At 38.2% G+C, this 12,004-nt stretch overlaps 1 protein-coding gene across 2 annotated transcripts in view; it reads left to right on the top strand.

Moving 5' to 3' along the window:
* Window positions 1-12,004, top strand: part of CEP162 (centrosomal protein 162) — a 2,095,315-nt gene that overhangs the window by 249,944 nt on the left and 1,833,367 nt on the right. The window lies entirely within an intron of this gene.

Below are 12,004 nucleotides of genomic sequence, written 5' to 3'. Positions count from 1 at the left end.
TTGATTTTAAAATGCAGAGCAGTATGTCTTGCATATATGTCCTCATCAGAGCATTTCTTTTAAAACATAGCATAGGTCAATAATGTCTGTAAATTACTTTATACAGTATTGTATATTACCTCTACTATTACTACACAAGCAAAGAGCAGCAGCATACCAAAACGAGAGAAGGGGAAAACATTTTGTATACTCTGTATCTTTACTGTTCCTGATAATTGTTACATACATACGTATTCATGGTAAGTACTCCTTTACCGATTATCTTGAGGATTTTAATTCTGGTCTTCTTGTATCAACAGCCTTACCCTATTATAATACTTAACTTATGGTAGGTACTTTGTCCAACATTCTGAAAGCCCTCCGTCTGTCTTCAGGCAATTATGTCTGACATTTTTCCCTTAGACAGTACAATGCTACAATCAGTTCCCTGTATACCCCTTTGCTCACCTTCCTTAAACTGTATTACCGTGGAGAATATTAGGGTCCAACCTAACGTTCTCATACTGGGTGACTTCAACTATCCCTCCATTAACTGGGAAAACTACTCGTGTACCAATACACTTGCCCAGCGTTTCCTTGAATTCATTAATTCTAATGACCTGGACCAGCTCATTCTTACCCCCACTAGAGGTAACAACATCCTTGACCTGGTCATTACTAACATGGGCGACCATTGCTCTACATCAGTAGTCAACTCCTCACTGGTTAGATCTGACCGCAAACTAATCACCTTGGAAATCCACATCCCTCCCACCCCCACCCCCCAACAAAGGTAACCACTGTGAAAAACTTTTCCAAAGCTAACTTTGGGCTCCTAAAAACAGAAGTGCCTAACTTCACGGCACCCATGCAAATGGAGAATAGTTGCATGACCGCCGAATCATACACTATAATGCACTGTACGAATACGTACACAAATGCATAGAACTCCGTCATACCCAATAGAACCAAATCGCTGTCCTCCAAAAAAAGGAAGCCAATCCGGTGGTTCCCTGCCATAAACAAACTCTACAACGGAAGGAGGAAACTGATGCGGAATAAGGTGAAGTTAAAGACTGGAAAAAACTCCCTTATCAGCCTCAACAAAAAGTTGAGATCCCTCATCAAATCCTCTAAAGCTAGCTATGAAAACAGAATTGCAGCAGATAGTAAAGACAACCACAAGGCCTTCTATAGTTATATAAAGAATCTCCACAACAATACCCAGATTTGCTCTGAGCTACTGCACAATGGTACCTCCTATACCGAACCAACAGATATTGCCAATATATACTGGCCGACATATTCATTGCCAACTTTACCCCCCCCAAATGACCAGTCACAATACCAGTAGATTGCCAGGCACTCTGTATTACTGCTGCACAGTTTAAAACAGCACTGTCCAAGGCCATGAATACAGCTTCTATGGGACCTGACAATATCAATAAAAAAACCAAGAGCAAACTAATAAAATCCAAACCAAGGCAAAAACAGCTGAAATGAAACTCCAAAGAAATAGCGTATACTTCTTTATTATCCGCTTTCGTCCACAGACTTCATCAGAATGACAAATGCAAAAAAATTACAAGTTTAAATAGGTAAAACATCACCATGGTAATTAATTGAAATACAGATTTAACTAATTGTAAACTGAATGACTGAACAACTTAAAAAGCCAAAAACATTTTTAAGTAATATGAAGGCAAACCAAGTCATTACTTTTGTTTACTTTCAGTTTTCTGTACTTTAAAAAACACTTAACATTAATGGCCTCATTGAGGCCAGGGGGGGCGGTCAGATTTCAGTTTAACTTGCCAATAAGTCTCCCTTTGAAGTAAATAATTTTTGAAATCTCCATCCCTCATATCTTTGTGGCAGACTTCAAGCACCGAAAACAAAAACTTATTGAAAGAATGACAGTCTAAAGTATGTTTAAAAAGTGCATTTGAATCGTCCCTGCTTTTGATGCAATACAAATGTTCTCTGATGTGTGTTCTTAACTGCCTATTCGTCATACCGACATAAAATGCAGTGCAAGATGAACACAAAGCAATGTAAACAACACCGAAGAACGACAATTCACAAAACCAGGGACAGGAAAAGTCCTGTTAAAAGGGGCCACTGAAATATATGGCCCAGATGAAATGAACCTACACATGTTACAATCATAACAACAATTCATTCCCCTCTTACCAGTTAAAATACCGCAAGATTCATTACCATGCTTTTCCAAAATCTTTTTTAAGTTAAAATGATTCCTTTGGACAAACAAAGGTTTGTCCCCTAAAACATCATACATGTCAGCGTTCCCCTTAATAACTCTCCAATTCTTGGAAATAATTCTCTGAATATGCTGACAATCTGAATTCATCTCTAATGAGCAAATAATGTCAGAGTTCAATGGTTCACTATGGTTAATATTTTTTAAAAAGAAATTATCCAAATTTAAACTTAATAACGGTGGATAATGACTAACCCGCTTGTTGTAAATATTAGTTGCTACCTGACAATATCCCTGGCTGTGTTCTACATGAACTACAGAGTGAACTGGCACCTCACCTGTGTGCCCTATTCAGTCATAGCCTCACATCAGGCTTTGTCCCTACCGAATGGCGCACTGCTATGGTCATCCCTCTCCACAAAGGAGGAGCAACTACAGACCCTGGGAACTATCGTCCCATTAGCCTGATGAGTCTGATACACAAAGCTATGGAATGCATCATCATGGACCTAATAAACAAGGATATAGGGAATCTCCAAACTCTGGATGCCACACAGTTTGGTTTTGTGAAGAGTAGATCATGCCTGCTCAATTTGGTCAACTTCTTTGAATCGGTTACCAGAGCTATGGATGAAGGTAAGGTAGTTCATACAGCCTACCTTGATCTGGCTAAGGCCTTTGATACCATTCCCCACTCAGGAATCATAGAAACATTCACTAAGCTAGGCATCAACCCCTATATTTTATTTTTATTTATTTTACATTTGTTGACCGGGCTAGTCTAGCTGGATATATTTCCATTTTCAGTAGAGGCCCGGGGAGAAAAGCTCCACACAGAAATACACATAAAAAGAAAAAAAACATGCAATCAAAAAGCAATGTCAATAATAACAAATGGCAATATAATGTCAAAATAAAAACTTAATTAAGAAAATGTATCAAAATTTTAACTTGTATGAATGACAAAGATTCAGGTTGAAGGATGAGATGACAGTGAGAAAATGTAGGGTGACAAGCTGTTGTACAAAGTGAGATTGAGCTTAGCAAAAGGATAAATATCAGAGAAAGAGAGCAAAATTACTATAAGAGTATAAAAAGGAAGCCATATAGGAGAGGAATGTAAAACAGTAAAGGCAAAGAAGCAGTAAAGACATGTTAGATATAAGCTAAAGAGAGGTAAAGGATAATATGAGTTGGGAAGAAAAAAAGTTATAAAATGAAAAGAAAAAAGAGAGAGTGGAGAGTAATTGAGGAGGAGGTTAACAGATGTAGGTAGGAAGATTAGTCAGGCTTTATACAGGAACAAAGCCAATGACTTTTGAAGTAGTTCTTAATTTCTTGTTTGAAGAGTGGTAAAGATGCGAGTAGAGTGATTTCACTGGGTAGCATATTCCAGCTCCTACCAATTGTGTTAGAGAATAGGGAGTCACCGGCTGAGTTATTGGACTTTGTAAGGCAGGCCATTAGTTTCTTAGAAGATCTAAGAGAGTTGAGATTATTATAAGGGATTAAAAGTTGAGAAAGAATAGGGGTTTTATTGGGTTGGTAGAGTAATTTGTGGGTAATATTGAGTTGGGGAATAAGCAAAAGGTTTTGAAATTCCACCCATCCTAGTTGTTTCAGGTACACACAGTGATGTGTTCTATAAGGGTTGCCAGTAGCAAATCTGGCAATGCTGTAATAGGATGTGGCAAGTTTGTTAAGGTTGGCTTTCTTGAGGTTGGTAAAGATTGGAGAAGCATAGAGAAGTGTAGACATAAGATGGGAGTGGGCAATTATGGCTCTGGCAGAAGCAGTTAGGTAGGGTTTAATTCTATATAAGGATCCAATTTTTCTGTTTACTAATTTAATAGTGTTGTTAATGTGTTGATCAAAAGAGAGATTGTTATCAATAGTTACTCCTAATAGTTTTGTTGTTGGGAAATGACAGTAGCATTATTTGATGAAATGGTGCGTGGGGACCGAGAGGTGGGGTTAAAGAGGAGAAGTTTCGTTTTTTTGGCATTGAGAAGAAGGTAGCGTTTAGAAAACCATGTTTCAACAGTGTTGAAAATGTTTTGAGTAAGTGAATGAAGTGCTGGAGAAGAAGATGCTGAGCAAATTAGGGTAGAGTCATCAGCATATTATATGACAGTTGCTTGAGGAATTGCTAGATGTAGGTCATTAATGAATAGGGTGAAAAGAAGAGGTCCGAGAATTGAGCCCTGAGGGACACCAATGGTTACAGGTAATTGAGAGGAAGTTTGGTTTCCCCAAAGAACTGATTGTTGTCTATTGCTAAGATAAGATGTAAACCATTTAATGGCAAGGTTGTCAAAGGAAAGGGATGTGAGTATATTGATTAATATAGAGTGGTTAACCATGTCGAAAGCTTTAGAAAGATCAATAAATAGTGCAGAAGAGAGAAGGTTATTGTTATGTTCCTATTGATGGTGTCTATAAAGGATAGAAGAGCAGTGGTAGTACTATGATGGGGTCTAAAGCCATGTTGACAGTTGGCTGTTAAGTTATGTATGGAGAGATGATTTAGAAGTTGTTGGTGTATGCATATTTCCATAATTTTTGCTAATGGAGAAAGGAGTGTGATTGGTCTATAGTTAGAAAAGTCGATGGAGTTGCCACCTTTGTGTAAAGGGATAATGTAGGACACTTTCCAGATGTCTGGGATAGTTCCCTCTTGGATTGTTCTGTTTATGAGAATGGAAATAGGATATGCGATTACTTTAGCAGCCTTTTGGAGAAAAAGAGAAGGGAGGTTATCAGCAGAGGGGGTACAAGGCTTGAGTTTATGGATGAGTTTATAGATGAAAGAGGTAGAGATAGGTTGTAGTTTAAAGTTAGGGGATGAAGCAGCTTGGATTTGTGAGGAGTTTGAGTTTTTGATGTTCATTTGCTTAGTTAGGGAATGAATAGTTTCAGTAAAGAATAGGTTGAAAGCATTAGCAGTTTGGAGAGGGGTGTCTGGGTCCGCATTAAGCGGGCTAGGTGTTTTAGCTGTACCTGGGGACAGGAGTTTATTTACTGAGGACCAGAAGGCCTTTGGATTGTTAGGATGAGTCTGTTGAAGTTTGCAGTAGAAGTTTTTTTTGTCTGCAATTATAGCCTTTTTAGTAAGGTTTCTAAGCTGGCGAAAGTGCAGCAGATCAGGATTATTTCTGTAACATCTCCATTTAGTCCAGATTTTATTTCTGGAGAGAATTAGATTTTTGTTTTTTCTTGAGAGCCATGGGGCTTTATTGGACTTCATTCTAATGGTACGCTCAGGGGCATGTCTATTTAGTATGGATAAGAAACTTGTGTTAAAGTATGATACTGCATCTATAAGAGGAAGTATTTTTAAGGGATTCCAGTTGCATTTACTAAGTTCCATTTGAAATAAGTCTTTGTTAAACTGTTTTGTGGAACGTATTTTTCTAGTATTAGGGAGGTTAGTAAAGTCATTCTTTTCTCTTTCTATATAGGTCAAGGAATGGTCACTGACATCTGGCAGGGTTCCTACTTTGTAGGTGTGTTTGGTATTATTTATCAATATCCAGTCTAGAACACTTTCTTTATTATTAGGCTTATTGATTCTAGTAGTAGAGGTAATGGTTTGGGTAAAGCCTTGGAGGTTTATATGGGAAGTTGGATTCTTGGCATTTATACAGTTCCAGTCTATAAAGTCACAGAGAATTATTGTTTCTTGGGAGTGTGTTGTAGATACCCAGCTAAGGAAGGCTTCTAAAATAGGTATGTTATTACCTGGGGGTAGGTACGTACAGATAATATTAAGGGATTTCTTGGTGTTCAAGTGAAGTTTGATTATAATGGCTTCTACTTTGCTATCCTGGGTTGGGTCTATTGTTAGGGTGGAGATATTTAGTTGATTGTTAAAAAGAATTGCTACTCCGCCACCTTTACGTTTAGTACGGTCGAGTCTAATAATATTATAGCCTTGGGGTATGATTTCTGTATCTTTAGTTTCAGGCTTAAGCCAGGTCTCAGAGAGGCAGAGAATGTCAAAAGAATGGATATCAAGGAGAGCATGCAGGTGAGGTACTTTATTGTTCATGCTTTGAATGTTTAGATGTCCTATTAGGAGAGTGTTGTTAAGTTTTGTTTTAGGAGTAAGAGGTGAAGGGTTAATAGGGCCGGGGTTAGGGTGTATGTCTCCATCTTGTAAGGTGTGGTTCATTGGTTTGGTTATTACGTTATTATTAAAGTAGGTTCTTAGTTTCAGTTTTCTATCTGTGGAGAGGCCATGCTTAATGTGTATGAGTCTGTGGAATTTAGGTAGAATGTAGTTGGGGGTAGAGGTACTGTTGGAATATGACGTAAAGAATATGTACAAACAAGGTAAGGTTTGCTTATGTGAGAGGGTAGGCTGGCCATATAGAGGGGTTTCAAAGAATGTTAGAAGGTAGAATGAGAATAGTGTAGGTAAGAGTAATACAGATAGTGTGAACATAGTTAGGAAATAGGGAGCCATTATTAAAGAGGAGATAAAAGTAGATAAAATAAAAAGATTATGTTAGAGGAAAGTAGATAAAATAAAGAGGTTCTGTTTTGGGAAAGGTATAAAGAGATGGAAAAGGAGGATGGGGAGAGAATGGTCAAAAGAGGATTATAAGTGAGAGAGGTAGGAAATAAGGAAGTGAGGCTAGCAATGGTAAAAGGTTAAAACAGAGAGGTAAGATGTGTAGTTAATAGAGAGTATAGAGGTAGGATAAGTATAGAGTAAAGGTAATAGGGGTAATTTAAGGTGGAGAGGGAGGAGATAAGGGGTGTGGTTAAGAAAGAGCAGGAATGAGAGAGTGCTTTGTATAGGTGCAGTAGGAGTGTGGGAGTGGTCAGAGAGGTATAAGCTTAGGACCCCTGGGGATGGGTGGGAATTGGGGGTAGGGAGGGGAGCGGAGTGAGCCCGCAGGGCGAACTGGGCGGGAAGAAACCACAGCAGAGAGGATTAGGAGAGGAAACAATCTAAAATGGAGGTAAGAGAGGTTTGTGAAGTTTAAGGTGGGAAGAGTTATGAAGACACCAGGTACATCTAAGAGGGGAATAAGTGAGAAGGGCTAAGGCACTATTAGGTATGCAGTAGGAGTAAAAAGGAAGGGAGGGGTATAGAGGGGGTACTAGGGAGGGATAGAGCAAAACAATATGAGGATAGATACAGAGAGAAGGAAAGGATCGTCAAAGGAAGAGTAAAACAAGCAGAGCAAGGATAACAAGTGTATCAAATAAATCACTAGGTGGGTTGCAAACTGGCTCACAGGTAGAACCCATAGTGTGAGAATAGCTGACTCCAAGTCAGACTGCCGACCCGTCACGAGTTGAGTCCTACAGGGTTAGGTCCTGGGTCCTCTCCTGTTTGGTATCTACTTCTCTGAAATCCAGGTCAACACGAAGCGACTCTGGCTGACAAAGTTTGCAGACGATTGCAAGTTGGGAGCTATTATTAACTCCCCAAATGATGTTGACATCCTTGAGAATGGCCTCACTGAGACCAATGACTGGTGTCAGAACCATTCAAGGAAAAAACTATCTTACACTTGTTGAAGGTTTACAGTGGAATATATTTTAGTTTTGTTAGGTTCATCAAATAAAAAATAACAAGCATATTAATAAGTATAATATTCAGCTATTAAATACATATTTATTAATTTTGATATGGAAAGTGCTTTAGATCTGAATATTGCTTTTCACTAAGGATGTGCGCATGTTCTGCTTCATAACAGTGATAGTTTTACAACAGGTATATTTGGACATTGTTTTCTATCAAGGCAGTGAATAGGGACGTTTTTCCATATATTTATATATCTAGAGATTATTTAGTGAATAATTGACTCTCTATTTAATATGTAGTAAAAGGATATAAAATTGTAATGTGCAGTTACGCATTTTTGTGCTGATAGAAGCAGGGTTGACATAGTGACCCTGCTTTTGGCTGTGTCAGTAATATTTTAATAGTTTGGTAATTATAGATAAGAATTATATCATATATCTGAAGAAGTAGATAACTGTATAAGAAGATTAATATAAAAAATCCAGAAAGGCGACCTGTTAGTTAAAGTTAATTATAGTAAGTTTATATTTGACAAACAAAGAAAAATAAAAATCTTTAAAAAGCTAGTATTACACTTTGGTCACTGGATGGCAGCAAAGTGGAAACAGGGAAGCCATGCAACAATAAAAATAATGGAAACAAATGCTTTTGAAAAATCTTTAAAAAGCTAGTAGTACACTTTGGCCACTGGATGGCAGCAAAGTGGAAACAGGGAAGCTATGTAAAACTAAATTTATTGGAATGATACATTCGGCACTTATAGCCAGTAAAAAAACAGACAGAGAAGTGCATATTAGCATATAGCTGAAGTCGGATGGGCCAACATAGTATATTAGCATATTTTTGGCGCCAATTTTAAATCATAGTTGTTGGCTACTTAGTAGTGCAGAGAAAGATTATTGGATATTCTAATAAAGAATAAGAATTAATTGACATGATTGGTTTAGAAGTCAATTGATTTTAAACCTTATTGGTTAGATTTAGTATAAATATTAAGCATTGTTACCAAAAGATAACAATCTAAACAGCCGAAAGCGCTTATTTTATTACTATGGAATTTTAATGCTGTTTTTACTTTTTTCATTAAATTTGTTTGCTGTTTGACACAGGACTGTATTGTGGTGGATTTTTGCTGTGGTGGAATACCAGAGGTGTCAGAACCATGGCAAAAAATGTCATCAACCCCTTTGGGAAAAACCTGGTTCCCATGAATTACCACATCGATGGTAGTCCACTGAACACAGAAGGTGTTATAAGAGATCTGGGAACACAGGTTGACAGCAACCTCTCTTTTGACCACCACATTGCCACTCTGATCAGAAAGTCCTTCTATGTGGCACATCTCATTACTAAGGGTTTTGCATCCAGGAAGAAAGAGGTCATTGTCTCCCTCTACTCTTCCCTCATTAGGCCACTCATTGAGTACAAATGCTCCATTTGGCATGTACCACACTAAACACCTGCAACAACTGGAGAGGCAGCAAAAGTACCCCACAGAGTGGATCCTAAGCCTTAAACATTTGTCCTGTATGTACAGACTCAAAAAACTCCAACTGTTCTCTGTCTCATATCGCCTACTTAGAGGTGATATCTGCTTGACTTGCAAAGCCATGTCTGACCCAGCTCTGTTCAAAATGCTACATCTAAAGAAATCCCAATCCCTCCGCACCATATGCTGCAGAGACCTGAACCTCATTACCACAATCGACCTCAACTGGTCCTCTTCAAGAGAAATCTTGAGTGGATGGGAAATAGAAAATTCACTCCAGGAGGCACTGGGAACTAACATCAGGTGGCACAATGCCAGGGTAAATCCTATGGGCTAGGCTTGTAAAGGCTCCAGGGCCATTAGCCTAGTACACACCTATGAACCTATGTATACATACACACACACACACACACACACACACACACTTCTCATCCATCTTTCTAGATCTCTCAAAGGCATTCGACAGTGTCACACCAAAAACTGGCCACATTACATCTCAGTCATTCTTCCGTAGCTTGGTTCTACAGCTATCTAACCAAACGCCAGCAGGCTGTTAGATGGCAACAGGAGCTATTATCTTTGCTCCCTGTTAACATAGGAGTTCCATAAGGCTCCATATTAGGCCCCCTACTTTTTACCATCTTCACAAATCAACTCCATAAATCCACATCTCTCACCTTTGTCATGCAATATGCAGATGACTCTACCCTGATATGCTCCGCCCCCTCTCTGACACAACTACAGGCTATAACACAACAATCCTTCATAGAACTAGAATCCCGGCAAACTAACACTAACCTCATACTGAACCCAAACAAGACCAAGCTCATGCTCTTTCTCCCCACTAAAACACCCAATCCCTCAGCCACTTTTCAAATCCAATCCTCCAACAACACAATCATAAACACCAGCTCATATACCAGATTACTAGGTGTAGCAATTAATAGCAAATTAAAATTTGACCTACACCTCTCTCAAACAATTAAAAAAAAAACACATCAGACTAGGCTCTCTTTACCGAATTAATTATTTCCTAACTAGCCATTCTAGACTAAGCATCACCAGGACTCATCTCTTATCTACTTACTGTTCTCTATGCTTCTCCCATCTTTACAAACCTTAACAAAACTGACCTTCCCAAACTTGAATCAGCTTACAATAAAATAGCCAAGTTCTCCACTAGCTCCCCATATAGGTCACACCACTGCTCTGCCCTACAACAAATAAATTGGCTAGAATTCCCACAACAACTAACCTATATCCAACTTGTCTTTACTCACCAACTGATATACCAGGCAAAAAACCCCCCCAGCCCTACAACAATTACTCCAACCATATGCCAACACTCGGCAACTCTGATCCTCACACAAAACACTCCTCCAAGTATCCAAAAGCAACAACAAAGCCGGGGACACCCTCTACTCCCACCACATTACTAAACTTTGGAACTCAATCCCTCAACACATCCTAAATGCTACCAACATACACCAATTCAAAACTCTGCTCAAAGACCACCTCACTAACAACTGGCTGTGCACCTGCATCAAGCCAGGCTAATACCACATAAGCCTACATCAAATTTCATCCCCTAAATTTTATAGTCTCCATGTATACCCCACTCCCACTTGTTAACACCACCTATCAGCTATCTACAATGAGAGTATAATTTGATCATTTATTTCCTTTTGTAAGGGTATACATATGTATACGTATTAAAGTATACCCAAATATACACACACGCACACGTATATGCATATGTATGTATATGTATATATATATATATATATATATATATATATATATATATATATATATATATATATATATATATATATATATAATATATACACACACACATAGATGGGTCTCGGACGGAATGTCCAAAACCCAAACAGCCGGGCATAATTACGCGTAAGGGCTTTTCACCGAAGAAGTATGCCTGTTGCCGAGGCCGTACTACGGTGTGGATAAGGGAAAATTCCCTTTTCCCCCACTGTAGTGTGGCCTCGGAGGGAGAATATTAAAGTTGGGGGGGTGGACACAGCCCCCCACATGGGGGGTGCAGGTAAACGTTAATGCAGTGTTTTTTTGTAACGTGCTTTAACGAAAGCGCTTTTTCGATAAAAGCACTTTCGTTAAAGTTGGTTCGGTTTTTATGGATTCGGATGTTTGCTCATTCGTGTGAACGTCCTAGATCCATATATATATGACTTTACTATATTGTAATAACTTTCTCCTTTTCACTAAAGTGCCTATTGTATATTGTACTTTCTTTATTGTCTCTAGATATTTCTGTTAAATTCTATGTAAAACTGTCACTGTACCTGTCAATGTTGTTGTTGTTTTATTGGAGCCTTTCTCCCCGGGCCTCCTCTGAAAATGGACTCACACCCAGACGGACTATCAAATGTAAAATAAAAAAATGTTATTTATATCTATATATATATATATCTATATATATATATATCTATCTATATATATATATACCTATATCTATCTATATATCTATCTATATCTATCTATCTATCTATATATATATATATATATATATATATATATATATATATATATATATATATATATATATATATATTTATCTATATCACTATATATCATCATCTTCTTTCGGCTGTTCCCATTAGGGGTCGCCACAGTGGATCACCTGTTTCTTCCTGTCCTCTGCATCTTGCTCTGTCACACCAACCACCTGCATGTCCTCACTCACCACATCCATAAACCTTATCTTAGGCCTTCCTCTTTTCCTGTTACCTGG

Source organism: Protopterus annectens, chromosome 1.part0 (genome assembly GCF_019279795.1).
Source record: "Protopterus annectens isolate FY-2018-M chromosome 1.part0, PAN1.0, whole genome shotgun sequence".
NCBI classification, from domain to species: Eukaryota; Metazoa; Chordata; order Ceratodontiformes; family Protopteridae; genus Protopterus; species Protopterus annectens.
This window is presented reverse-complemented; position numbering and strand designations above follow the sequence as displayed.